General features: G+C 37.9%; 1 protein-coding gene and 1 long non-coding RNA gene across 5 annotated transcripts in view; both read left to right on the forward strand.

Moving 5' to 3' along the window:
* Window positions 1-23792, forward strand: part of Hr4 (nuclear hormone receptor 4) — a 206375-nt gene that overhangs the window by 23208 nt on the left and 159375 nt on the right. The gene's annotated exons all lie outside the window — the stretch shown is intronic.
* Window positions 1-23792, forward strand: part of LOC110831238 (uncharacterized) — a 71544-nt gene that overhangs the window by 11004 nt on the left and 36748 nt on the right. For both annotated transcript variants that reach the window (XR_002543515.2, XR_015532501.1), the window contains exon 2: window positions 13232-13289. This is a non-coding gene — a long non-coding RNA (uncharacterized LOC110831238). The remainder of the gene's footprint in view (window positions 1-13231; window positions 13290-23792) is intronic.

Here is a 23792-nt window from a genome sequence, read left to right on the forward strand (position 1 = left end):
TTGCTTTTTATTGTTATTCCTTACAAATATTTTTTGTTTCATTACTGTCATTACAACAATATTGCTTTGTGCTGTTATTCCTTCGAAATATGTTACATCTAACTCCATAGACAAGGATATTTCTTGATAAATTGGTGGTTCAGCAGCTTGTCAAGAATTTCGCTGCCTTTCAGTGAAACCGAAAGCTCATTGCTGTGTTTACATAGGACCTCCGCTGTATCCTATCCTGAACCAGGTTAATCTTGTGAGATTTGAGGTTTCAACGGCGATTAGGGTAATGATGATGTTCTTCTGGATTTTGGCGCCATGTAAAATCGTCAGTAATTGCCAAAGTTTTGAAGACACAAACTATCTGCATTTTCAACCCTGAAGATGAAAACAATATATTTCTTCGAAATTCAGATCATCGCCATCATCATCAGATTAATCTTATCTGTTCTGTTCCCTTATGATCCATTTTAATGTCATCCTCCTACTTGTGGTTGGCTCCCCAAAGTTATTTCTTCTCTTTATTTTTCCCGACAAACATTTTATGTGCGTCTGTCATCTTTGCCACACGAGAGACGTGTCCCGAAAATCTCGTCCTCTCATAATACCCAGCAAAGAGCACGAATTATGAGGCCTCCTTTGGCAATCTTCTTCAGGCACCATTTATTTCCTATTTTTTGATTCAGAAAAATTTCTTTGTGCATACATTCGCAAACACCCTGCACCTGTGCATCTGTGTTTTACCCTCAGGGTCAAGTTTCGCGTGTATAGAAAAGGACAGTTCTGCACTGTTTTCAGCTTAATTATGGGTAAAATGTGTTGTGGTTTGGATTGGGAATCTAATCATAATTTATAGCAATGTCTGTGTGAACCCGAAGATGAACTTTGGAAAGAAACGTATTCGATATTTTGTGACTTTCTCTACTAAGCACAAGTGACAGAATAATTTAATGTCCGCCAGATTCCTCGAGTGTACGTGTCCTTCAGTCATACCTTGCACTTTGGCAGGGGAAAGAGGGGGAGATCGCTGTCGCACAGCTGTATGAGATTCAGCAAGAATGCAGCAAGGCCAATGACTTGCGTCACCAACTGTGATGCATTAAAATCTTCATGCTGCAATGAATTTCATTCCCCCTTTCCAGTTTATAAACAAATTTTCGGGCGAGGCGTGAAGCATTCTCCAGGAAAGCCATTTCTTTCTACCAAAAATAGTACGATAAAAAAGTGCATCTTTTAGAACAATATTATGAGTGGTTCCTATTTGGGAGGTCTCCGTCGAATATCGGCACATATGTCGGTTGTCCTACCTGATACTTCTCGTGACTTTCCTCAGTCCCTCCAAGCAGATGCTGCGATGACACCTCAAAGGGCCACAAATGCCTCCTTCTGCTTCGTTGTCTATTTATCGCTCATTTGCAAGATTATCAGATTCGGTTTTATAGCTCAAAATTGATGTTTCACGTCGCTGTTTCATTCCTTGGCTATTCATTAACATTTCTCTCTGCGATTCCAAGGCGGTTAGTAAAGAACCTGGTCATGAGGGGTCACGGCAATGTGTTTTCACGTGACAGTCATAATAAATGAGCAATGTCATTACTTCAGCGCAATTTAGCCTCACTTACTGTGATTTATTTGTTGTTGGGCAACGGTCATACAGGAATTCGCCCCAGCAGCATCCATCAGACCTTGAAATTACGGCCGACACGAATGGTGGTCCACGGGTTGATGCCTTATTACTCCTTCGACAATTAATCAGAAAACCAAAGATTTTTAACACTACATTCTTTGTACATTTTTATTCTTTTTTCATAATTTTAAAAAAGTTTACATTTTTTTAAAATTCTGTAGTTGTCAATTTAAGTTTTAGAAATTACTACATATTGCATGTTACTGAAGTAGTTTAATTAAAATTCATGTTATTCACATGAATATGACCGAATAAGGTAGAAACATGTTGTATTTCATTATCTTACCTATAGTATAAACACTGTTAGTAAATAAATAAAGACGTAATCATTGCTAATAATATGATGATTTTTAGTTGCATGTTGACTAATGAAAAATACATTGTATTTGTATGTATGTGTGTATGTACTGTTCGCGACTTTGAAATCTCTGGGATTCAGCAACTGAAGACTACACCGAAGTTATCTTGGAGATGTCCACCTTTATTGCGTCTCGAGACTCACTGTTGTACAACCAATTACTCTGATCGGAAGGCAGCGTGATGATTCGGCTGTTGTATTTGTACTCGAAGTTTGAAGGCACAAGCAGAACCTGTTTGCTCGACTTGAAGAACCTAAACGTTTGAAAGCGCACAACACAATCTCGCTATAAATACCCCGGCAACTCGTAACTGTTCTTAAATTTTGAATTTAATACGGCGATACGATTCGTCCCCCCAAAAGTCACCCCATGAAGTCGGAAACGCGCCGAAAAGCCACATTCGAAATTCATTGGTCCCAGTCGCAGTGAGGCGACAGTTGTAGGGCTTAAGTTTTCGCCTCGTAAAAAACTTTTACGAGTGCGAAAGCTTTGTTAAAGTCACGTTCCTGCTGGACGGAATGTCGGGAGGAGAGACGTTCAAGAGACTGAGTGTCGTCACTCTCTTGTAATTTAATACATTTAACAATGCCAAAATTAATAAAATCACTCAAATTTGGATGAGGTAAGGCGTACCAAATATCATTTAATCACACCTCCTTCGTTTATATAAACCAGATTAATATACCAAAACCTGGTTTACCCCTCATCTCAAGGTTCAGCCCGTTCGGGAATCGAACCACGAACCTGGACTGGCACAGTCGCAAACAGTACATATTCATAAGTCTTGTATAAGAAATAAGGAATTTAATCATTTCAGCATTGTTGATTTCAAGAAAAGTCCAGGAAAGTAGCGAATGATTTCGAAAAATGTCTGATAAAATGGCTAGTATTGTTTGGCTAGCAAAATCTTTGATATTACGAAGAGCTGTGCAAGTGACCAGAATAAAGTAGGTGAGGAGTGCATACAGATATTTTATGGGGAAACCTCTCGGTAAACGTCCACTGAGAAGACCGAGTAAGAGATGGGAGGATAACATTAAGATTTTGCCCAACGGCGCGAGTTTTAGCTTTAGCGATGTTAAACCTTGGTGATTTGGTGACACAGAGTTATTAAAGGTGGCTGCGGCTTTAGTTTCACCCCCACAAATCTGTGGGAAAACACGGAGAATGTATTCTTACTAGAATTCGCCAATGAAGAGGGAAACATACTGACGGTATAGTTGATTTTCTGAATCTGCATGTTATAATATGGCGGTTGTTGACTGATTTGACGCTGCATCCAAACTCCGTGGTAAAGATGTTACCACTTTTTATGAAACCCAAACGCTTATCGTCATGTTCTGACATGCACTATATCCTGCGCCAGCTTAGTCCAATTTGCATTATCGTACTCTTATTTTAAAATAGTTGTACATATTTCGCACTATCTTCCATATTCGTCTCTCGTGATGATATTATATTACAGTTTTCTTTGTGTGGATTTTATCCATAAGCCTAAGAAAGTACTGTATTTCGAAGGATAAATTGACCTGAGTCTTCAGGCAAAGAATGGGAAACACGTGCTGTGTTAGACCCGGTAGAAAAAGCTATTTGCGATCTGTGAACCACAGACGATTCGGCTTGATGATTGAAGAAGAAAGTCCTCTGAAACGTCGGTCATTATTTGCCGGACTATACGGCCCACCGTCTCAGAAGACTGCCACATTCAAACTCGTCGCCGCGAGAACATATTTCACAGAACGAACATGCTACGAAGAGTATTTCCTTATAAAATAGAGAGGAAAATCAGCTAAAAATTGTACGATTAAGAATGTTAACTGCCACGTGGCATCTCCGTGATGCGTCTTCTGCTGGTCCCCAGAACCTTGAATAGTGTTTTCATTGCATTTCCAAGCCTTGATCAAAAGTCATGTTGATAAACGGAGGCCTGCAGACTGCAGCTTTCGATGTAACCCTTATCAGCCTGATGATGAAGTTGTACTTCCGCGAATCTGCATAGTCAGGATTCGTGCCGACACGAAACAGAAAGTGAAAGTGCATGAACTCGACACTGATCTGGGTCAGGTCAAGTCGCTGTACTGTTGCAGGTGGTTCGGGGATTATGGCAACGCCACGGAGACTTCGCTTGTATAAAATTTATTTTGTGATGTAGCTGACGTGTATGAGTGTATAGAAACTCTAAATTTAAACCTAGAAATACTGAATACTACCAGAGATGGACGAGAGGATGTATGGGCAAATGAATGGGTTGTTGGTTAGGTAGCTGACAGCTGACTCGGTGGGTCGATTAGCGGTCGATTCGATGGATGGTAGTGGCATTATATGGTGGATCGTGAGACATAAAAGTTATTTTGGAAACGGCTTTCATAATTATTTTAGAATTAAACATAATTTGTTGTGACTTACTGGACGTCTTGTTGTCCTTTGCAATTCGGACAACTCCGGCTCAAATCTGTGTCGGAAGCCTTCCATCCTGACAGGACTTTTGTAGATATCCTAAGTTTCTCCCGATCCATATTGGGATCGTATACTAAAATAGGCTATTCGCATGTAAAATTGTACTTTGCAGATGTTAATTTGGGATTTTTGTACAAATAATTGTACCATTGACTGTTTTAAGAAAATTAAGAAGTTAGATTAGGTTGCCATGTACAAAATGGCTGTTGTACGGTGTCATGGACTGAGAGTTAGGGTTAACCATATTAGCCCTGCTGTCGATTTGAAAAACGAAAAATAAATGTTTTCTTTCTTAATTTCGTGATTCAGTGGTACTCCATACACTGAAACGCAGTAGAACTGATCCGGATAAAATGCATCGTTAGACAGGTTCAGCCAGCCAGACATTATTTAGCCACCTAATTATGGCTTATGATTGCAATCTGTTGCAAAAGTGATCAGTATACGGGCAGACAGCTTCCGAAGAAAAGATTCAGTTGTGACGGTGGCAATGTTCAACTGTAATTGACAATATTAAATTTTGTAAATTCCTCTATCATACGTGGTAAATAGAAGATGTTTAAATATAGTCAAAGGTAAACAGATATTGGTAAAAATGTAAGTTTGGGGTATTTAGTACATATGTTAACTATTTACATTTATAAAGCCTACAAGTAATGAGGTCTCTTCCATATTTGGTTTAATTCGTATTTCATTCAACGCTTTGAGAACAGAAGTCAGTTTAGAATATGTTGTCTGTGTTAATTATTGGCTGGCCATTTTGTATTTCGGTGTATCTTTCAAGTGTGGAGTCAGTCCAAATAATTGACACCCATTTAACAACTTTTGTATGCAGATGTTTTCTCGAGGTTCTCCGACTCGCGTGTGCATGTCATCGGCCATTAATCACGAATATGTGCCGTTCGGGTGATGGACCCAGTAACGGCAGAAAACAACTGAAGACCGAACCCGGAAGGGAAAGCCGTCTAGTACGCGACAGCTGATAACTATGTGCGTGTTATCAGGTGAACTTCCAATTTCTTTAGCTTCTGATTTGGGGTTTGGCTGATAAGGAAATATTACCTCCTAACAAATTGTTTAATTTTTTATGACATTATGGTATTACTTTTGGGCTTTTTTCGAACCTCTACAGAACGTCCATTAAAATTACTCCGTCCACCTGACCGAACGCATGAAATAACGGAAGAACGGTAAAATAATTTTAATCAAATTTGGTATTGGAAGTGTTTACTCATTTTGTCAACATCGAAAAACATTAACGAGAACTTTACTTAAGTAGGCGGCAGACCTGCGCTCACCGATGTGATTAAAGGTTTAAGGTACAATTTGGCTGCACGCGACAGAGACAAGCGACCGAGGCAGGCGACAGAGTTACGAGACCGAGACTGGTCGCTTCCTGTCTGCTCTCTGTACAATCGTATGAAGTACAATTACGAGCGCGAGACAAAGACAGGCGACAGAGACAAAGCACAGGAGACCGCTCTCGGACCAGTAGTGTCTCGCGACGGGCTCAGGCAGCACGTGTGTTGTTGAGTAAAATAATGGCAGAAATTAAATTTACTGGTGACCAAGATGAGCAATTGGTAGAATTAGTAGCAGAAAACCGACCACTGACCACCGACAGAAAGATCCTTCTTCACGTCTGGTTTTGAATATTGAACTCATAGGTTTTCTTTGTTTCTTTCGCAACAAATAACACAACACCACATCATCTTCTTTGATTAACCTTTTTAGAAGCATTTTTGTACTCATTTTTCACAGAATATGTGCACGTATGTCTCAACAAAACAAAGAAAACAAACACTTTGCCGCATGTCTCGGTCGTCACCTCGAAAGTGTGTGGCGACAAGCTGCGATGTGTCCGTCTCCCGTATCTGTCGCCTGCCTCGGTCGCTTGTCTCTGTCGCGTGCAGCCAAATTGTACCTTAAGGTCTTTCTTCCAGGCATTTTAACCGAACGTTTATGAAGAATACAATTTATTGAACTCCTCAGTGTGCAGGTTTCTCATATCCTGCTACTTTAACCCTTTAGGTCAATATGTTCGTTTTGGCATCCTGTTAAAAGAACTAGTGAACATAAATGCAATATTTTTTAGCAATATCAGTAACACATTATTACTGTTATTGCTGTTATTAACAGCCCTGCTTTATATATTTAACAGAAGAAAAGACCACTTGATAGCCTAGGCGCGCATGAGAGGTGACATTGAAATATATCTTCGGGAAATAAAATTGGAGGGTCTGGATTGGATTCATCTGGCTCAGGATAGGTACCGGTGTCGGACTCTTTTGAACACGGAAGTGAACTTTTGTTTTCCATAAAAGGCGTATCATTTCTTGACGAGCTGGGCGTACTATTAGCTTTTCAAAAGGATTCTTCTAGATAGAGTTGGTTGGTTCGTTGATTCGTTCGTTCGTTCGTTCGTTCGTTTCACTAATTCTTTCAGTGTGCCGATTTAGAGAACTTGGTTGTTTTGAAGTGTAGGAACCAATGTGTAATTCGTTTTTAAATAGATGCTGCTCGCCTCGAAATATATCCCTATCCGTTTCCCGTAATAGCTCTTCTCTAGACAAACGGTTTTCAGTGATATTTTGTGTTTGGACAACTTGTGCTGGCCTCCTGTTTTGAAGTTTCTCTAATCAAAGTTGCATTTTTCAGTATCGTATCCGTCATGCGTGCTACATACCCTGCCCTTTCCATAATATTTTACTCAGTTTCACTAATGATATTAGATAAAGGTTGAAAATTGTTTAACTCTTGATTATGCAAATTTTTTCCTGAATCTGTTATATCCTTTCAGTCAGGTCCAAGTATTTTAAGGATTTGCACCCATGTGTGCCTTTCCACTGGGATTAAATGTAAGATTGACTCACATGTAAAGCAGTAGTACATTTTTCCTAAACTGACAATTGATATGAGTTTAATTTGTCTAAAAGCCAAAGCACACCCTGGATGCAACAAGAATTAAGTGCCTTTTGTAATGTTCTTTGTGGTACATTGACACTGTTGTGCAATTGTTACGAAGGGTGATAGTCGTGGGCGACTCTTGAATGTTGCCTAAAACTGTGTACACACCGCGTTGCTTGGCATCCAGTTTGGACAGTGACTTGTGACACAATCAGATAGTCGTTCTTTTGTGTAAATTAAATTTCGTCATCTGCAGATTTGGCTTAGAGCAGGCCTTGAGAACTTCGAAACAAACTTATAGCTTGACCTTGTGGCCCTATTACGCGTCGTCAGAGGAATGAAAGTCTTTGACAGACTACGACATTAATATTTAATTATTGCATTTAATGTAATTAATTGTAACAGTTGCCGGTCAACGTGGCCGCACGGTCTGAGGCGTCGGCCTTATTCGCTTGGACACTAGGACCTTTGGTTCGAATTCCACTCAATGCATGGATGTTTGTCCGCATATTTCCGTGTTGTGTTGCCCTGTGTAGGTAGAGGCCTTGCTGACCACTCATCCAAGGATTATTGGCAAATGTCGAAAGTGATTCATCATTTCAGAAGTGATTTGAATTGGAACAGGCCACATGGTGGATTACACTTAAAATTATTAATTGTCTGGACTTTTTCCATCGCCCTTGTTCAAAAAGAAGAAACCACGACGTTTCGAAACATCTTCTTTTTAAACAAGGACGATGGAAAATGTTCAGACAATTAATAATTTTAAGTGTAATCCACATGAGCTCAAGCCGTAAGAGTATTAGGAAGAGAAGAATTGTATCTACTATAATTAAGTTATTTGCATTGTACTAAATGTAAAATAGTTTATTCACCTGTAGCAATAAACGCGTGAGATGTTCTTCGAGATGAATGAACAGTACAGTATTTTGATTCTTTAAAATTTAAACAGTATTTCCCCGAATTTCCAACTTCCGGTCTATTAAGATGGCGTACGTGCTGAGAAACTATTATATGCTACCATATCATATTTTTCCCCCATAGAAGCGCTAGTTCGTATGTAGGAACCGGTCTTCAGTTTTGGCAACCGCTTGGGGTTGCGAAGCGTAACTTCGAAACTCGGTGGGATGTTACAGTGACATGAAGTGCCCACACACATGTTTAAGTATTGTTATAAAAGGATAATTTACTTAGACTATTAGTCATAACTATGGTTCGGATGTTCATGACCTAAAAAATCCGAGAAATATGACCTAATTTTTATAAAAAAATATTCGCTAAATTTTAAAAAAATTGTTTTGTATTTAAATCATTTACATATGCATGTACAACTATTACAGTATTTGATTTCCTAGTAATTTTAATCAAAAACCTCAGTCGCTTTAAGTTATAAATGCCTTGTTTTGGATCAGCATCAGATGTTGAGTATACGTGCTCCTATAAAAATAAGATAAATTTTAAGAAAGAGCTTTTCATGCATTTAAAATTCATTAATTACAAATAAATAAACAAATTTCAAAATATTAATTACTTTTCTTCATTCTCCTTTCTTGACAGCATTACAATATATAACGATTTGCATTTTCAAGGTCTCAAATGTAAATCTTGTTAGATTGTCGCACAATATGGTCTTGTAACTTGAGACATCACAGACGTTTCATGGCGTTATCGAAAATTACTGTGATAGAGGAGTGGTTTACTGTATCAAGAAGGAAAAAGTCACCAGGGCGGTCAGCAAAGAGAGTGCCAATAACGACATTCCCTACATATCTGCCGTAGACATCCGTTGTTTCATCAATCGAAACCCAAATCTTTTTCTCGCCCACAGTACATGTAATTCTTTTCAGAACATCCTCATAACAGGTAGTACACAGTTTTTTCTTGGTGTTGATTTCTCCAAGAAAAATTTGAACTGCTTATTGTTCACTTTGTTCAGTCGACAGGCTTCGTCATTTCACTTAGGGAATCACTGTAAGTGTCTCAGAAATGTAGTTACAAGTAAAAGTTTCTACCCAAAATATAACCGAACTATGCATCTAACTACAAATATGACCAAACACATAAAAATTACCTAAATATGCATTTATATGCAAAATAAAAACAACATAATTGTGTTTAGGATAACCCAGTTAGTGTTTAATTTCAGTTTGGAATGAAAACAGAAGCCCCAATAAAAATATGACGTCATGAACATCCGAAACCTAGTCATAACAGAACCATATTTCAGCTTAATTATTGTTTATGCACAGACCATTTTGGGGGCTGGCACGTAGTCTAACCACCATGACAACATTTTAGGCCTGTCTGTGGGACATCGAGTTCGGAGATACTAACGATTTTTAGGAACTTAACCCTTTCGTAACTAGAGGGCCTCATGTTTTACTTAAAATTGTACTCGAAAAAATCCAGTGGTTTTAAAAATAATGTTACAAAATTTCTCGTTTCGATGTGAGGGTGGCTATATGTTTCACAAGTCTTAGATAACCGATAAGTCATCACCACTGATTTTGATTTATGTTCTAAATAACCAATGAAAAAATCAAATACGATACAGACGATAATTAGATAAGTTCCTTTAATGGAGCTTGTGCATTATAGCTGCTTAGCGTTATTTATCAGTTGTTTGTGCTCAGCAGAAACTACGCAGGAGATACTACAATAAGTCGCAAAACAGTTTGCGACTAATTATTCTTGATGGAAGAATGTTTCTAGAAGGAAAGAATTCCGTGCTGCACAAGCGCAATATATATACACAGTAATCTTTGCTGAAGAACTGATGAAAGGGAAACAATAACTGAGAAGCAGTTGATTATAAAGAACAGTAGTTGCAAAACGAAACATATCTGGTTCCATTATTTTCTCGTGACGTTTGGTCGAATGAGAGGAAAAATGGGGGAGGGGGCGAAATTGTCGAACACCTGATTTTTTCTTTCCACCCCTGATCGCAATGACGTGAAGACTAAAGGATTTCCGCCCGTAGCTGGTTCAGAAAAATCAGAATCATTTCATTCCGAAGTGCGTGGTAGTGCTGTGGGGTTTGCTTCTGAGCGAATTAATAACATCTCGTACCTAGTGGTTTAAGAGAAACAACAGTGCTGTTGCTAAGTAACTAGATACATCACATGTTTAAACATAACGATGTGATGTGGTGTGCGTTATCAAAACAAGAGTGGTCAGTTATTTATACATTCGGATAAAATGAAGCTATTTCAAAGCGACTACAGGTAGGAGACAATTGAATAAAAATTTTCTTGGATATTATCCATCGTCTAGTAAATATAAAACGTAAAACGACGTTTCGGAGATGGGACTCTATCTCCGTCTTCAGGTTCCTACACAGTTGGGCCCGGACAAAGTAAAAAAGTGAAAGTCCCGGAATAAAAAGGCATTACCACACCATCCATCCGTGGGACGTAAAAGAATAGTATGTATAAATCAAAATTCATAAACACGATAAAGCCAAAAAAACAAAAACTCACAAAAGGTGGGAATAAATACACATGAATATCAGCTCGAAACTCGATGCCCAACTTGGATTTCTTCAGAGATTACAGGTATCCAAATAGGAGATAAATCCAAACTAGGCTGGCTGATAGGGTTGGTGAGTAGTGCCATGTGTGCCGCCTCCTTGTACAGGTAGGAGAGCTTTGAAAGAGAAGTTCGTTGTTAAATAGCTGTCCCGTAATTGTAAGTTATTTGCGCTTAGTAAACCACTTTTATAGATGTACCAACCTACGTAAAATGATGTCACTGACTAACAGGAACCTGGAAGAGGCTTTTTGGAAGTTAAAGTCCTTTTGCAAATAAAATATAAATATTGTGATAAGACAGAACAGACCTCCGTTTTTAAGAATGTAGAATTATAAAACGTTCGTCCACTGAGGTTTGATTAAAAAAATGTTCACAATCGTGAAATGTACATATTAATTATGATAAAAAATACGAAAAGAAATTGGTATGAAATGGATTAAAAATTAAATTTAACCTCTCGATTCCGGCATCATTAACTGAGATTCGTGTAGAATTTGATATTTTCACGGCAGTGAGTTTTAAGATAGCTGTCTTCTGGGCGATGAGCCCTGATGATGGAGGCAGCAAAGACCTCTGAAACGTCGGTAAACTTCTACCATACTACACGGTGCATTAACCCAGAAGACAGCCATCTTCAACTGATTCGTGCTCTAAAGATTTTAAACATGCATAAACCGAATCGGAGCAAGCTAAACCTGACTTTCTCTTTCCCAGGTACCGGAAAAGTAAATTCAAACTGTAAAATAAACTTGTATTGTTGATCCCAAAACTCTAATCCCTTAAATATCTGTATATTTTATGTGTTGATTAAGGAAGTAAACCTTTGATAAAGGATCTTATAATAAGTCAATTTATCTGGCATGTGCCAGGTTGAATATATTCGCTGTCCGTATTTTACCCAGCCCTGCCGTAAACATTTTTATGGTTCAAGCCTTTGACTGATGCAGTCATGGAAGTACATGTTTTTAACAGACTTCGTTAACGAAGAAACACACGAGGACTCTCAAATATCCCGCTAGTTTTATTGTGCAAAGTGTAAAATACTTAAAACATTACATTTCGTAATTTTCAGCAATGAAGGCTTGCCTGAATTAACTGCTTCAACAACCCTTGAAAAGCCATGTTATTTTCGTGTTTGAAGTACCAATATTTATGTATTTATTGATACAAATGTTGCAAGTATAGATTTTGTTAGCTGTTGAAATTAAATGCATGTTATGCTTTTGCATTATGGAATGGATTTGTTTTATTTTAAATTCTGAATATTCATAGATTCCAACAGGTCTCTACGCTTAATGTCGACATGTCTAGTTAATTAGTGGCATTTTTTGTATTTGTACTTTAAGTTTTTGTCTCCCCTTACAGATATAGACGGTTAAAAGTTAAGTGAACGGGGGTAGCCACGATAAAGGCCTACCCCTCATCAGCCAAAGTGAACTAGGGCGCACTTACCTCTCACCAGTTGAAGCTTAAGAAAAAGCATCATAAAGGCGGATGTGACGAGGCCTAGGAAAGGTGTGGCAGAGACTCAGCCAATGGGCTTGCGCATAGTTGCGTCAATGAAATCAAATGAACGGTTGCCTTTGCCAGACAAAACTGGAAAGATGTACAACACATATTTCCAAATGCTATTTGGTATATCACATTGTCCTTAGTCTTTATTTATTGCAGATACGAATCAGTTGTAAAGTTAATAAACAGCATAGAACCATGTCGATAGATTATGTTTAATTATAGTATAAAAATAAGCAAACAAACAAACTGGGCCCCCCCTTTTGCCACTGATGATGACCTCTTGAGTTTGAAACGCGTTTGACATTAGTGTCATTTATAGTGTTAACAGTTTGTTTGTTTGCTTATTTTATATTCTAATACACTACACGGTATGCAAAGTTTTAAGATTATGTTTAATTATATTTAGTTAAAATTACATTAACTGTATGGAGCAGAGTCCTTCGTGAGATGATGATAGTCACTCATCTGGCCACTATGTGTACCCTTATGACTTTTTGTGTCCTTTACTTTCAATGACATTCTTGTGTATTTGTCAACCTGTATTATCTGTAGGGATTTCAGCCAAAAATATTTATGTTAATTTAATCACTACATGTATTTTTGTGACAAAATACGTGGCTGTCAGTGGATTAATCAAATAATTTTATCTTGATTCTTCTGAGGTAACGAAACCCAGAAACACTTAAAATTATAATTCGTGTATATTGTCATCCTTAACGTGTTCTATGAAAGTGTTTTCTTTTTATGTAATGCATTTGAAAGTATCATCCTGTTCTCTTTTTTGCAGGTAAGTCGACTCTAGTTCGTTGATAGACGATGTATTTGCTGATATCATCATGGCCATGGTAATGCAGTTATCATTTTATTGTTTACTAACGTATTTAGTATAGTGTAATGGGGACCACAAGTTTGGAAAATGTTAATTAATTAAAACGTATTTAATAATTTATAATAGAACAAGCAATTATCAATACATTAAATGTTTTTGCACGTCTTACAAGCTTCTGGAGTATTACATTGTTGCAAATACATTGAAGTCGGTTAACTTCTGCCAGACTGCACGGCGCTACATCACAGGAGACAGAAATCTGTATACTCGCAACCGCGAAAACCTGAAATTTCACTATACTGGTCCACTCTTTCCTAGCATCTATTTCTGTAGTCTGAAATTCTCTCTGTTCTGTTCGTAACCTGCAATTCCTTTATAATATATTCTGTTTTGCTCTCAGCTTATACATAACTTCCTCTTGTGGTCTCAGAAAACACATTTGAGCTAGGTTTCTTTTCTCATATTAATTCCTGTTATTGTCTAGCCTTCTGATCGTCATGTAGAAGCGTAACGTGACCATTACATTTTTCAGTTTCGATTTAAGTCATTTCTTTGAAATGTTTTTAATTTTATTTTGTTGATTATCAGATTGCGATTCCATTTAGCTAGAAGGCCTTCTTACATAAGTCACAAGTTACTCATCTTTAGTTTTCATATGTACAGAATTTAAATTGTTGGGAACAGTTCGTCCCTACATAACCGCTTTTCCACTTGCTTGCGATTTCTTCTGAGCGTCTCCTTCCTTCTAGACTGAAATTCTTGGTCTCCCACGTTTCAGTAAAGCAGCTTGGTGTATTGTGGTAAATAGTATTCATAATTTTATTTATTTATTTATTTAGTGTTCTGTCTGACGACAGGTCCATATGAACAGGATCCTTCCATCCTTTTCTCGGACTGGGACCTGTTCATATACGTTCTTGGCAGATGATCCAGAAGTGGTTTGCCATTGCCTTCTTCTGTGTGTGAATGGAGTAATTGTTGGGATGCCACGGAGAAACCGGGGAAGCCCCCGGAGGAAAACTCCGTGTTGCCTAGACCACGGCCTTGCCCAACACAAGTTATAAACTCGGGCACCGCCGGGAAACGAACCCGAGACCCCCATAATTACAAGGCCAGCGTTCTAACCGCTAGACCACCGTGGCTATAGTATTCATAATATAAGTACATTAATTTAATGTCGTATTTATACAAATTTTTTATGCCTTTCTGTGTTATTGCAGTCTTATTTGACCTTGAAATAAGAAAAATAGACCACAGAAAGTTTACCACTGAAATATTTCCGCTCAGGAAGGTAATGGCTATTTTTAACGGAGTCGATGGAACTGTAAGGCCAAATAAAATAGAGCAGATAGGAGGAGCCCACGAAACGCCGGATTTCCCATTGTTCCCGCTAGCTAATTGCACGAATAGCATGTCAGGAAATGTAGGCCTACGCGTAGCGTTCACTTTGTTATCGCCTGTAGATTTTCAGTTCGCGAATGTTAACTTTTAATGCTCTCTTACAAATGGCGAAAAATTGTTGGGCCGGATGACCAGGGATCTCCAGTCTTTTAAACATTGATCACAGTCTACCCAGTGGTTCTCGACTTCTCGAGTTGTGACACAGCATAAGTGTTCTTTCATTTAGTCACCGTATTTGGAGAACCGTACACACTTGCCGAGAAAGATGTTGGACATAAAATGTTTCATTTTCTCTGAAAACTTACTGCTCGAAAATATTTTAGCTCTAATAAATATTTAACGAGTTACGCGCGTCAGACTCTGGATGCGCACAGAAATGTACGTAGGCCTTCACATAAAGTGCCGATTGTATTTGTCCAATTTTAATAAAAATTTAAATGCATCTCCAAATTTTATGGAAACGTTTCAAATATAGTGTGGATAATGAAATACCGTGTATAAGATGGGTTAGCGTTTCTGAGTTATTCTGTGTTTTAAACATGGAAGACGTAATTTCTTATACAGACCAGTTGAAGGTGTAGTTTTAGTGTTTAATTATTTGATACTATAATCTGATAATGAGAATGTGGAAACGGTCACAAGAATGTAAATGTATATAATTCTTTGTGGGCGCGATAAATATTACCCGCCTTATAATTTAAATCTTATAATAATTTCTGGCAGTATTTCATACACTGCCATATGTGGCTGTTATGTGAATCGGACAGTGATACAGTTACGAGTTCAAACAAGTCGCCTAAGTTTCTGCACGAATTGTTTGTACTTAATGTAATACTCCTATAGGAAAGTATTAGGTAAGTGTTAAAAGTATGTGACGTTAGTGTGGTTCATTTTAGTGTTTTTAGTGATTAAATCCCGTTTGTCAGTACTAACTATTGGCAATAGAAAAGAGAGCAAGTGTACAGTAGTTCATTGTTCCATTGACCGACCTCGCGGTGGAAGGCTCGGGGTTTTATCCAGCATGCATAGTGCACTTCTTTCACAGACTTGTATCGAAGGCGTTGTCTTCGGGGCTAGGGCGGTCGGAGCGTGAAGATTACGACTAACTCCATCTAGTTTCAAGGCTAAGAATATGATATTTCTATGCTGTCCCATACGAGGTGCATAATCACCCGGGTAACTTTTACGCTGAATTATATTTAAACCTATTACGTTATCTACCTCGAATCTAATTGATTATTAGTATTTATGGTGATTGTTACGTTGAACGCAAATGAAACAGACGGGAAATCAATTTAAGTTAGACAATAGTCGATTTCTATACACGTGTAAAAATTATTATACGTAGATTGAATTAAATTCTCGTATGGCTGAAAATTTAAAGAACTGTAGTTATTACTAAGTTTGATTTGAGGTTCTCACAGCGGTGAGTACAAAGATGGCTGTCTTCTGGGTTGTAGCGCCGTGTAGTCTGGTAGAAGTTTTCCAACGTTTCAGAAGTCCTTGCTGTCTTCATTATAGGGCGAGGACTTCTTTAACGTTGGTAAAATTATACCAGACCACACGGCGCTACAACCCAGAAGACAGCCATCTTTGTATAATCTTTAAAAGCTAACTGACGAAATTAAAATGGATAGAGGATCTCACGTAAAATATTTAAATTTTTTTAAAGATTACAGGGGATGCATAAAACTGAGCATGGGAAATCCCACGATTATAGGCTGTTATTTAATCCTTATTAATCTGTCATACACGTGAAGGTCTCACAAAGAAAAGATATTCGTTCATCTTAAAACTTTGGCATTGTGTTTTGCGATAGATCTCTGTCAGTTTTATTGGATGATTATCATTTAAGATATCGAGCCATTGTGTACTGTAACAAATAAGGATTCAAACAAAAGAATGCTCAATGAGATCTATCCGAATTTAGCAACCATAAATGAGGTATGAAAGCTATTAAAATTAATTATAATTACATAGCTTTAATTCGTGGCTCGCAGAATTACGGATGGCAGAAATACAACGGTTCATTGGTCTCGCTTGAGCCATCTCCCCTGAATAATATCGTTTGAAGTTGATCCAGTAGTTATCTAAACTCGTGCTAATATTAGCATGCAGCCTACATAATAATTTAGTTAGCTTTTATAGTTAATGCAGTTTAGTAAAAATAACTTACGTTTCTTTTTATTAAAATTATAAATGGTTTGTAAATTGATTCTGCAGCGTAATTCATGTAAATATGGCCCAGAGAATAATTAGTGGGTTGATGTTTAGCTACAACGATCTAGATGGTTATATTTGACAAGTTCCTTGTTAGAATCTCCTAGCTATTGCCTATGCTGAATGGTTCGTTTTAAATAATTTCCATGAAGTGTAGATGAATTTATTAATTTGTCTGTTAGAAGTATTGCATCACAATAAATGAACTTTACATCGGGATCACTTTTTCCGTTCGAGTCGGAACTTAATATTAGGCTGCAGATTTATTTCTCCCAACAGTCTCACCCTGGAGGTTCAACGTCCGTCCTTTAGTCCCGTAACCGTGCCGCTACAAGTTGGGCGACGTAAAGCACGTGCCGTGTCGAGCCGTTTGCCGGTCCGTTTCGTTGTGGGGTGAATGACCGCAGCGGGGCAGACGACCACGTTACTTCCGTGTATTGCCGCTAGGAGAGTGTAGGAGGCTGCAAGAGGGAGGGGAAAGATCGCGTCGTGGCCAGTGGCGTTGCAGTTTTATCGTACAGACATCATGTGAAAAAGAAAAGTGAAGTATTTTCACATGATTTTTTGCAAGTTAATGGCGGCAACAATCATTTTGTTGTTTTCTCGCCGTGCGTTCCTGTTTGACGTCACCGTCCTGCTGACAGTTCAGTAAAGTAAAGCAAGTATTCGTGAGGAAGCATTTGATCTGGGAAGGAAGACAGTCTGAACTGTTGCCAGAAGGGCGTAACTTTGCCCCCCGCCTCCCGAACTGGTTCAACGAATTTCACAAGCGCTTGATAAAATCATTTTGAGTGTTATCTTACAGTTTGAAAGATCAAACATAGGATTTGCTTACGGTTACGCAGAAACCGCTTATCAGACGATTATCCTTCAGTGGCCCAGTTCCGGAGGTCTGCGACAGCATACAGTTAGAATAACTGGCCGGGGTTCCGGTGGGAGCTACTCGTACGGAACGTCCAAATTTTTAATTTATTTCCGATGTTACGAATCTATTCAGTGCCTTTATTAGAGTGTTTGCCAACAACAGCGAGTGTGACAGGCAAACATAATTCATTCATGCAACAAACAAATGAAAAAAACTAAACTGAACGCACAGTAATGATCCTAAATATTGTCGTATCGATAGGGAATCCTCAAATGAAGCATTTTTTCTGATGAAAACATAAAGAAAATCAGCAGATGCAATTTGCAGCAGTGACGCACGTAGCTGAAGGATTATTTTGTAGCGCACTGTTCACGCTGAAAGTAGAAAAGTCTTTTATTTGCCTTGTACACACATGAATACCAATAGTGTCCATGATGGAATAGCAGTTTATTTTACCCTTGAAGACATTAGTAAGAACTAAAGTAACATGATGCCACCTGAAATAAAGTGTTCAGACATTTAAACAATTTAAAATTAAATAATAATTACGTAAACTACAAAAATTGAAATAAAATTACGTGGTACAGAATAATAATCATATCTAATAAACGGTTATAAGTTTGAAATTGTGACAAAGTTTAAATATTTGGAAAATAATAGAAACGGAGCTAAGAGAAACCCAATCGAAGCTTGTCGCCTGCCATCCAGTACAGAATATTATTGTCTTCCCATATTTTGCGTAAAACGTACTATAACTTCACTTCTTATTTTTGTAAGTTTTAAACTTGGTCTGTCATCATAGATAAGAATGTGAATGTTTGGTGTTTAAGAACAAGCGACTGAAGGCACTAGGTCTATTTCGACCCAGAAGACAGAGGAACAGGGGCATAAGACACATAATTAATAGCTCCACAATTTATACCCATCGCCAAATATTTTTATTGTGATAAAATGTCACATGAGATGGTCCTGGCATGTAACACGAATGGGGCGCTGTGAAATTCATACTTTATTTTATTTATTACATTGTGTGTCTACCGTATATTAACGTTCTCTTTGTTCTTTAATTACGTATAAATGCCGTAAAGATCTTCGCACTGATCACGGAGGTAGCAGGCACCTCAGAAACGCTGGTAAACTTTACCAGACTGGAAGGCACAGCGATCGAGATGAGTCATCTTCGTACTCGCGCCGTGAGAACCTGAAATCTCACGGTTCGGTGGCTTATTGCTTATGGATGCTGGCCGTTCTGGACGTGGTTTTAAAAGCGGAATTGAGGTCGCCTTGTTTGCCTTCTGACTATGAAATTCTCTTTATGACGCAGAGATCATATCTTATTTGCCAGAGATGAGATTGTATTTTATTCATGCAATATATCAAGTGCAAGAGCCGCCCAGATGCACAGTTTGTTGGAAAGAGGGAAGGAAGGAGGCGTAGTGTACAGTGTGTGCTTGTAGGAATGTCCATTCTCTGTCGTTTCTTTTTCTTTGTACTTCTTAGTTATTCCATGATTCAAACCTGACGGTGGATGAGTTAACGTTTGACACTCAGAGAGAGCTATGAGATTACGACGTTGCTAGGTGACGCGTCTGATGTATAGCCTGATAAATAACTTTGACTATTGTAATTGCTGATGAGGTTAAGATGATTCTGTTCCAATTCGTATATATATTTTGAAATATATGAAGCCTAATTAATAGTAATTTATTGCATTACAACGTTAGTGTATCGGTGACACTGTAAACTTGTATTAGGGAGGTATTTAGTTCAAATCTCTGTTGCCTCATTGTCCTTGTTGATGACTTCGTGCTTGTCTTCAGTCAAACGCCGTGATATTGCCTTGAAATATGCTACGATCGTCTTCCAAATATTTGCTTACCATTTATCATGTTCTCAGTAACTAAGTTAAAACGGCGTATTTAAATAACCTGAGCATCTAGGCTCATTTCTGTGCTGCCTGGATGCATTTACAACGCGGCAGACGGACTTACGTATGGGCCTATTAGGAACTTTGAAGAATGTCACAGTCTCATTCTCTCTTCATGTTTGAGTCTTTTTATTTAAAGTTGTAGTAACATTATCTTTGTTCTGCTGGTAGATCGTAGAAAGTGAAGGAAAATGCTATTGATTTTGACCGTGCTGAAGATGATAATTTCTGCGTAACTCTGAGTTGATTAATGACCAGTTCTTGACGGAATCCGCAGTGCACTATTACTGAAACGATATTATGGTGTCATTATTGGAAGAATTAGGGTCTCATCAACTATCATATCCCTTGAACATTATGAGAACGGTTGGAAAACTATGTCAGTAGAGTGTATTGTATGTGTAAGCTATTGATGATACCCATTTTGGAACTGGGCCGAATGCCTGAAGCATTAGGGAATTTGTAGACCCTAATTTTGTGAAATTTATTATTTTTACTGTATAAACTTCAATTAATTCCTGGAGAAAAAATATGTTGAGGGGTTCGCTAAAAATTCAGACGAGTCCCACAATCGTGTAGAGGTTTTTACCATTCTTTCTTTATTTCCAGCTTTCTTATTTGCATTTACGTTCCTCTTGGCGCTTTCTTTCTTTCGAACTCTGCATGTTTGGTGACCCTTTCTTCTCTCCCTTGCCTCCCCACTTAGAATCCAAGTTTATTGCGCACTTAGAGCCCGCCGGCCTCTTACAAATATCTGGACTGTACAATGCAGTTTTCCATTACTTGTTATGTGTCTCGATCTATTCATTTATTCCGCTGTGAACACGGAGATTCACTTCTGCCGTTACGGAATGTGAAGTACAGTGCATGCGGTTCAAGACGGTTGCGTGTTGATTATCTCCATTCACGAGAAGGAAGCCAATATCCCACTAGCGGCAGATGGAGCCCCAAGTGCGAAAATAGTTATGCATTTGTGCAGCTGCTTTACTGTAAAAATAAATTTCCAGTGCAGGCTCTTCGCATGAGGAATTGACTCACTGACGACGACAACAACAACAAAAACAATAATAATAATAATGACCAAATATATAACTATTTTGTGGAATCAACAAGTCAAAACAGATAGAACTGTTCCAAATAAAAAAACAGATATTATAATTCGAAACAAAACTGGAATGTTTCTCTTAATTGATATAGCAATACAAACCGATAGAAATGTAATTAAGGAGGAAGCAGAGAAGATCTTGAAATACAGGGACCTTCTCATTGAAGTTCAACGAATTTGGAAAGTAAAAGCAAAAGTAATTCCAATAATTGTAGGAGCAACTGAAACTGTCTCCAAGAAACTCAGAAAATATTTGGCCAACATCCCGGGCGAACACATCAGGGAGTTTAAAAAAACTGTCATTTTATGATCTTCGTACATCATTCGAAAGACGCTGTTGTAAAATATATAGTAATCCCTCACTACAAAACTATACAATGTGTAACACATATTAAAACAAAATGTATTTCGGAAATAGCTGCTGCACTATGTTTCCTCAGGGGTAAGGTTTGTCTCAGGTCCTATAAAGTGGTGAATAGGTGGGATAATAATAACGACACCTTCATCTTTATTTCATTTTCTCTGTCCTTTAATCTTTCATTAATGTACTCTGTATTTTGTACTGTAATGTATTTTGTTAATAGTCATGCTTAATTATTTACTGGGCCTACTTTTGATAGGAATTTTCAGCCTTAGATAAATTGCAGGAACGGAATATAACGACTGTCTTCCGGGATTTTGCGCTGTGTATCCTGGTAGAAGTTTGCCGATGTTTCAGAAGACGTGCTACCTCAGTCATCAGGGTGATGATAATGGAGGCAGAAAGTACCTCTGAAACATCTACACGGACTACACGGCCAACATCTCAGAAGACACTCGAATTCAAACAATATGAAATCTGAGGCGAAGATGTCGATGTTGTTCCCGTGGGTTATAACACCATGTGAACTTGTAGATGGATACAAGAATCTCGGAGAAACATAGTGCCTACTCTAAAAGTTCGTGACGATGTTGAGTCATTTGAATAAAAATTTTCTTGGATAGTTTCCATCGTCTAAGAAATAATAAGATAGGGATTAGCTCTATCTATTGAACCCAACTGAGTAGGTACCTGAAGACGGAGATAGAGCCCCATCTCCGAAACGTCGTTTTCTATTTTATTATTTCTTAGAAGATGGAAAATATCCAAGGAAATTTTTATTCAAATAGTGACTACTGTCTCCATATTCAGCCCTGAGAAGAAATGGTCCTTTCAGTTGTGTCAAACGCTAGCTTCATATTTGGTTATGGCATAAATTATATCGCGGGCCACCAGATGAGAAACATTGTTTTGCAGAATTTCTATTTGTACTCCCGGCTCATTAAGTTTCTTCCGTTAAAATAGTGCCCCCATAATTACCAGTGAATTTACCATTCTATTGCGACATTAGTGAGAAGCCTACAAGTGACCTGATTTTGCCGTTTACACTAGGCGAGACTAAATGTTGTATACACACTTGCATTTTTCGATGTAAATTTATCGTCGTTAGTGTAGAGCAAATATGTTACATAATTCGTCATTATCTGACTACATGGAACAGATAAGTTGTAAGTCGTTGTGCTAGTTATATCGGACTAAGAAATTCATTAACATTTAAAATAGCATTTAAAATAGCACCCGAATTTATATGAAACATTCCCAAAATTTAATTGTCTAGTAAGTTCTTCTCTAAAGTAATTCAAAATTCTTACTATAGTTTACAAGTACTTCAACTTCGGCACATTTTAGGAGAACTTTTTCTAGCTTCATACTGTGATTTAGTTTCGCATTGTGGTGAGAAGACATGAACATAATGTACGGTAACCGGGGCGAATCTGTGCGTTCCAAGTCCGTTAGAAGTAAGAGGCAGGGGGAAGAGAAGGGATAAACGTTATTTCCCAACAACAGAACTTTGTAGCTCGCTGTCTGAGTTCTTATGTTGGTAATGTACAAGGCTAATAGAAATTAACTCTGCATTTATATTTACTGCACTTCCAGATCTGTATTTTGTACGCTGTAAACCGTCATACTCGCCACACAGAACTGGTTAAAACTGAGATAATTTTCCATTGTTTTATTCGAGGATCAGTGTTAACAATTTCAGCAAACATACATATCATCTTGTAAAGAGAATTAATTTGATAACGTTATTTTTCTTCCGCGCTATAACTGAGGTCATATGTACGAGATTTCTTTTGTTTTGTTTTTTAATTCTAGTACGACTTTACTTGAAACGAGACAAATATTACCATTGATAAACATCGTGCGTTGTTTAAAGCAGGGAGAGGTCGCTATAATGTCTAGAACAACAATTTTGTGTTTAATTTTTGATGCATCAAGGCAGAGGTTAACAGTATAGAAGCCTTGTTGGTCTGTCTATATGGTGTTGTAAGACACCTTATCATACGTTATTTCTCTTTTTAAATAAATGTACTGAATTAAGAACATTGATTATGCAGGCAGTCTTATTAATACATGGGGATATTGCCGTGGACCAGCTTTGTGCTCAGTATTTACCGCAGTGTTTCTGCATGACGATTGCTCAATGCATTAGCAGTTGCAAAGTACAGTCCACAGACCAGGAGAAAAGCCCTGCTAGGAATTCGCGGTGAGTGACGACCCATCCTAAAAACATTCGTTCCACAACCACTGAACGAACAACAGACAACAGGCTTTCATGTGTTGTAATGGGTACAGCTTTAAGATTACCTCACAGTGTCACAGTGATTTAATCTAGAATATTATCGCAACACCCACAGAACACATTACAAGTGCGCTCACTACAAGCTACTCTTAACTGCTTGATGTTTTCAGTCTGTGTAGTAGTGTAAGACTCTGACGTATCACATTTCCAACCAATATTATTGAATTGGATAGTAATCAGACGGTTCATCTACAGCTGTCAAAATAACTGCTTAGTATAGATTGTTTTCTGAACTACTGAATTTTGTGAAGTAGACGGGGTACGTTTTCGAAATGAATAATAAGAAGCATTTCTATTGTTTTTCTTCGAATTTATCTTTAACCTCATTTACATTATTT

The sequence above is a fragment of the Zootermopsis nevadensis genome, unplaced genomic scaffold (assembly GCF_977971745.1).
Source record: "Zootermopsis nevadensis isolate Lab colony 2312 unplaced genomic scaffold, Znev_1.0 Znev_ptg000061l, whole genome shotgun sequence".
Classification (NCBI taxonomy): Eukaryota; Metazoa; Arthropoda; class Insecta; order Blattodea; family Termopsidae; genus Zootermopsis; species Zootermopsis nevadensis.